This window comes from Carya illinoinensis, chromosome 5, assembly GCF_018687715.1.
Source record: "Carya illinoinensis cultivar Pawnee chromosome 5, C.illinoinensisPawnee_v1, whole genome shotgun sequence".
NCBI lineage: Eukaryota > Viridiplantae > Streptophyta > Magnoliopsida > Fagales > Juglandaceae > Carya > Carya illinoinensis.
This window is the reverse complement of record NC_056756.1, coordinates 14,162,843-14,169,766: the sequence shown is the minus strand read 5'-3', so window position 1 is coordinate 14,169,766 and position 6,924 is coordinate 14,162,843.

Below are 6,924 nucleotides of genomic sequence, written 5' to 3'. Positions count from 1 at the left end.
ATATATATTATAAGATCATGAAAAGGTTGGTTCCACATAATTAAGATATGTAATGATCGTTCCGCATGTGGTCTTGCGTCAATGCTCTTATCTTTTGAAAAAAAACAATCAACCAAGTACGTACGTCGATCTAATAATATCTTATCCCCATCATAAGAACGTCAATTGTCTTTACATATATATATATACTTCGATCACTTGTATATATATTTTATCATTGTTAAGACGAATTGAGCACACGAGAGTGCATGCTTTCCCACGGTGTTGATCTTTTGGTAATGGGGAAATATATACGGGCTCAATCTGATCTCAACGAAGGCCTAGAACGGGTGATCTGTATTTAATTTAATTTAGTTCTTTTGGATTTTGGATGCTTGGGCCTCATTTGTAAGAATAGGAGTCAACAAGGAGAAATTGGACACACGGGCTTGATGTTGAGCATAAATATGCCATTAAAACTATTTAAATTAAAAAAATTATATTTATTATCGCCCTCTTAACATCTCATGATATGATATCGAATGATTGGTTTATAAATTAAACAGAACAAATAACCTCTAATAATTTATATACCACATAATAAGATGATAGCCAAGAAGATGACGAGTCTGTGAATAGTATTACCCATGTAAATTATATTCCATAGTACAATCATTCTTGAAGCCTGTGGACCTACTCCTATAAATTAGAGGACCATAGAGGGAGGGAAATTTTGCCGGGGTGGTTGGCTATCCACATCCAATATTAATTTACTTTTCTGAGCTTTAAATGTACAAAAATGCAATAATAATTTACATAGGGAAGAGAGAGAGGATGGAACAATATCGAAGGCCATGAAAAGAATTTTATGCATACCATTCAACGTAAATCACAAGATCTAGTACTGTTACTGGTTAACTTTAATATTTGTCGAGAAATATGTCAAAGGAACAGATCAGAGAAAATGATGGTAAAGTCATGCCCTTGAAATTCGAAAAATAGAATACTTCAACATCCCAGAAATATATATACATAATACAGATTTGTTTGAAAAGTATATACAATTAACCCTTCGTGCGTACTTCCTTAGCAAGTTTGGAAAATATTAGTATTGTTAAGGTATAAAATAAATAATAAAATTAATTATTTTTTTATTAATTTAAATTTTTGAAATAAGTTACGATTTTACATGATATTAGAGTCAAGTTTTGAGTTCAAATCTTGATTTTATACTATTTTATCGCATTTAATTAAATATTTTACGTACTGGATAATTTATTAAGAAGGAGTCTGACTCACATGTGAGAGAAAGTGTTAAAATATAAAATAAATAATAAAATCTATATTTTTCTATTAGTTAAAACTTTTGGAACAAGTGATAATTTCACCAGTATGTCTCTCAAATGTGTTTACTAAATATGTACACTCATATATTTTAATTTTTATTTTTTTTAACTTTATAGTTTGCCTATTAGTAATTTTTTTTTTATTTTTTTAATAGTTAAGAATGTTTAAAAAAAAACTTAAAAGAAAAAAAAATCATTTACATTCATTTGCATATTTAGATCAGTAGACATTTAACATGCCTTTTAAGTTTTTTCCCCGGCCCCATGTCATCCAAATAAAATGTTTTCCATTTTCCTAATAACTCATGATCCCATATTACATATATATACCGAATTGATAAATTGAGGTTCCATAAGGCACAATAAATATGATTAATGCTATGTTTAGAAAAGATTTCGGTTTCCTTTTTTTTTTTTTTTTCTTTTTTCATAACTGCATTAATTTTTTTAAATATCACAGGAATGCATGGGACCAATACATGACCTCAGACTTCAGTTTCATAAGTCAAATCGCTGTGATAAATACGATCATATCCACAGTAAAATACAAAATAAATAAATAAACTATTTAAAATAATTTTGAGGGGATATTTGATTATCTAGCCAGGCATGCATTTGGTGAAAAGTGAGAAGAGGTCGAGTTAAAATTCCAGTGGTGGCCAGCGTACTGTGCATTAATTAAACGCCCCGATAGGCGATAGACATCAGCTTCAGTCATTATCTGTCCACTTCCAAAGCTCGACAAGTGTAAATAGAGAGAGAGAGATCCATTCGAAAGCATCAGAGACCTCGGGAGCATGCTAACCAATCTTATCTCGACAAGCATTTGGTACTCTGTGTCGTGCTTTTCTTCGAAAGCGATTGTTTTTCTTTCTTTTTAGAAGCACCATCTGCCTCGCGTGTCGTTCAACCCAGTTCTTTTGGCCAGGACTCTGGTGTCAGAGTCAGGACAGACTATTAAACCCTGAGAAAAAAAAAAAAAAAAAAACCCTTCAACCTCTCGCAAGTTGCATGCAGTACGTATAATTAATACCACGTTGTCTCTTCTAGTGTCCCCATGGTATTATTCCAATATTTATTTTACCATCCTTTTCTTGACAAAAGAAATAAAAAAGACCTCCGGCTCAGGACACCACTTCTCTTTTTCGTATACAATATTGTTTGTTTCAACTGATCAAATCAATCTCAAAGTACTGGAACAAGTCCTCTCAAAGCTCGATGGCAAGCACTGAGCTCTTTTGCCAGCTCGTACGTACCATAATATTCTTAAACGAAAGCTTTAAAAAGTGGTCTCAACTTCTTTGCTTGCACCGGAAAAAGGGATAAGGTTTTTCAACAGTAAAACATAATGTCCCGACCTTGGTCTTCTGGTGTCCTATATTAATGGCCACTAGACTAGCCTACTAGGCATCTATTTTGAAATATGACTGGGATATTGCTTTGTTAGCATTAGCGGTGGGCTGTGCATATAGATTATAGGGTGATGAGAAAAGTACGTAGTATGGTAAACAACAGGACAAGCACCCACATGATGACATGCATATACGCGGGTAGATCGATGGGCGTGGCAAATACATGTGCAGCTTTATCGTATCATATAATATATGACGATCCATCGATGGATATCTCATATATAAATTTGGATATCTCACGACCATATATTTTCCTGTCCCTAAATACATAAAAATTTGAAAACAGAACATATATGTGGTAGAAAGGTTCCAGAAATATAAGGCCATAGACATGATGATCCGATCAATTTTTGATCCTCTTGGAAGTTAGTGACTCGTAATTTTAGTAAAATAAACAAAGGTAATGTGGGACAAGATAGGATTGATATTAGAGTACTCTTGCCTATAACTTTAGGGTTTTATCAGTCAAAAGCAGATTTCTAGGGAATATTAGCTAGCTAGGCTGTATTTACTTCAATAAAATCATAGTTTCTAATGTCAACTATTAATGTCTAATTAATTTATTTTTGCTTTATAGCTATAAATTTGGTTTGTTGGTATTTCTTTAAATGCTTAAATGCTAGCGTTAGACGAGAAAAGAGTACTATGTTTACATATAAAAAAATAAAGACTTTTGAGGGGAAAAAATTAGATGTGTTTTGCTGCTGTTATTGAAAAGATATTAGATCATCGACGTGCGTGGGACATTTTCCAATATATTTGTATTCAAGAAATTAGTGGCCGGTCGGTCAAATTAAAAGAAAGATGTGTTTTTGATATTTTAAGCATTCAGTTGTAGATAGAGTCTAACTTGAAGCAGAACAGTACTTTTGTGAGAGCGTTTTCTTTTTTCCCCTTTTGTCTAAAATTAATTTGAATTTTTATAATTTTTTTTATTGAAGTGATGGAAACGATCGCTAATAATTAGATGCATATTTATTGGAGGTAAAGTACTAGTTTGGATTGAAATATGGAAGCTGCTACAGCCACATTAATACTTCTTTAGTCACAAATTTAAAAGAAAAACAAAAAACTAAAGAAAAAAGAAAAATCAGCAGTAACTCCCAACGGTAGTTCGGAACGGTGGCTCTATCATTATTCTTGAAATATTTTTGTATTGAAATTAGGGATATTGCAAACCCATATGCAAATAAGTGAGGTTTTATCAGTGTTATATATATTTCATTGTTTAGCAATGTTGTGGTGCTTGTTTTAAGATTTTTCTCGGTCATAAGTGAAGCTTTTTTCAATAAAAGTTTTATTTAAGAAAAAAAAAAACCATATGCAAATTGGCCGGTATACACCATACCCACTTCCACATCTAGATTTATAAGAACATTGGCAATGGACTCTCTATTGCTCAATGCAAGTCTAAAATTTTGAAGTTAAACCTTCTTTTCCTCAGCATTAAACTATTCATACATAAAAGGTTTAAGATTTTATTTACAGTAAATTTCAGCTCCTCACCATACCCAACGAGCTCTTGTACGAAGATCAAAATCATATTTTATTATTTTAAGTCCCACACATGAATCCATGCTTCCCTCTTGTACAAAGACCACAAAGACCAAAACTACATAAAAAGTTTCATTCCCTCGTTTACATGTAGGGATATTCTATTTTTTTTTTTTTACAATTTTCTAATATAGTAGAGATATATTTATTGTAAAAATGTCTACTATTTTTTATAATTTTTTAATATAGCAGGGATATATTTATTGTGAAAACTTGGATATTCTATAAAAAAATATTTCCAAAATAATAATTTTATTTTTTAATAAAGTTATTAATTAATATATGAAGTATATTTGTAAAATATTAGAAAAAAATTATCAAATATTATTAAAATATATAATATTATATTATTATTTAATATTTAAGATAGCTAATCCAATATAGACTATTCTAACTAAAAGTTCATATTATAGCCAAAAGACTATATTGGAGTTTCATTTTAGACTTGACAATGACTAGCCCATTGCCAATACTCTAATGTGGTCCAGGTATCCCCTCGGATTAACCTAAGCAGGTATCCAGTTATAACAAATCCGAGTATTCAAGTTGGTATTGAATATGAAAATGATATTTGCAGTTGTGAACGTACAAGCACCGCGTAGTTTTTTTGAAAAAAGTGAATTAATACTGGACCCACATAAAAAAAATTAATTTTTTAATCGTAGACCCCACTCTTTTTCAAAACGATTACGCGGTATTTACACACTCCACGATTATATATATATAGTATTACTCATTGAATATATACCCAGATTTGTTGAATAACCATTTTAAAGCATAGGGTTACAAAAACAAAAGGGCATCGTTTTGAAGAACGAAAGTACCACACTGTTTTATCTGTAAGATAATTTTTTTAAAATATAAGATTCGGTTATGATCGAGTACCGGGTATTAATCTGGAACCTTGATTATATAATCGTACTCACATCCGAATAGGGGAGGGCACAAAATCCAAATACTGGCTCGAATAAAATTTTGGTGGATTCTACCCAGATGAACCCGATTTTCCGGGTTCCGAACTAGAGTGGAGAAAAAACCAGTACTCCGGATGAATTTGAAATTAGGTGAAGGGAAAATAATCAAATGTTTTGATTGACAAACATAGCTAAAATTTCACATGTTATCACCCCTGACGTTAGACTAGAGAAATATCTTCAAGTTATTGTTTGAACTCAAGTTGGAAAAATAAAACCATATGAAGTGGACTATACGACATTTATTTATGTGCGTATAAATTTTTCATATACGACACTTTTAACTTTGGTTAAGAACTTAAAGGGACCTTGCAGATAACGACGTTAGGCATGCCACCGGCCAATACCGATGGGAGGTCGAGCACCCTATCATTGTTGGTGTTGTAGGGCACTAGGGCTCACTTTCAACACGCTAATCACATTTGCTAGTGTTTCATATTTTAAATATTTTATGCTAATAAAATACGGCTAGATGTGATGTAAAGAATAACCTTGTTTTATTAAAATACCTGCTGGAATCTGGAGATATTATAGTATTTTAAAACGATAATAGACATTCACGAAGGAAACCAAGTTTCGAATTTGGAAACCCAATGGAAACACTCTAATTAAGGTTCGAATGAAGTAAGTACTGTAGTTACTGACTTACCTCGATCAATGTATGTATCCTTTAAAAACTTAAGATGGAATGAGAGAAGATCAGGTGCCTTGAGCCAGCCCCTCTGACATTATTAGAATAAGTGGTGAACTTGAACCAATTAGAATAACTTACAACACGTACATAAACCAAAGAGGTACTCAAGATTGGGGTGTTGTGTTTACTTGGCCTTATATATGAAGATGTTCTTGTACTCTGATCGGACACTGGCAGCTAGCTGGAATATTAATGTCAATCATCGTTCCCAGGTGAAGCAAGGAGGGTGATTTTCAGGAATGTCATTCCGTGTACCACCACTACAAAATAAACTTATGTTGACTAAAAATAATCATTTTTCATAACAAATAATTTACAGCAAATAAATAATTTTCTTAGGTATGCATGGGCAGAGGAGGACAGCAAAGATTAGACAACGTTAGTCACGGCTCACGCATGCATGGGCAGCGCTCTAGGGCAGGGCACGCTTGCACACTGGGTCATGTCATCCTATCCAGACTCCAGATTACTAAATAATGCTGAGGCACCTTACCCAACGTTAATTGGTGACAGTAGTATTCGACTCATGACCAGAGGTATACTGGAGGTCTACCTGGATGACATGATTGTCGTATCTTCAAAACCCTCCGTCCAAAGTGATTCTCCATGCCCCAATATTTGATGGTCCAAAAACATTATGCCCATATCTGTCCTTAGAAGACGATTCTCTAATTTTAATGTTGGAACTTATGCATATCTCCTAAATGCTATCATGTCTTCGTGAATTTCTCATGAAGTTCTAACATGTTAGGAATTGATCAGAATTCTGATTATAAGTTGATTTGTTGGATGAAATTGTTAGAATATTACCATACTTATTTTAACATATGTATGATAACATGCTTTCTCTTCGACAGATACATTCTGTCAAGTTGTAGTACCACACGAGGTAAGAAGCCGTTATAACCAGCTGCAATATATACTACAACTTATTATAATTTTCCTCGTATTTTTAGAAAATTAAC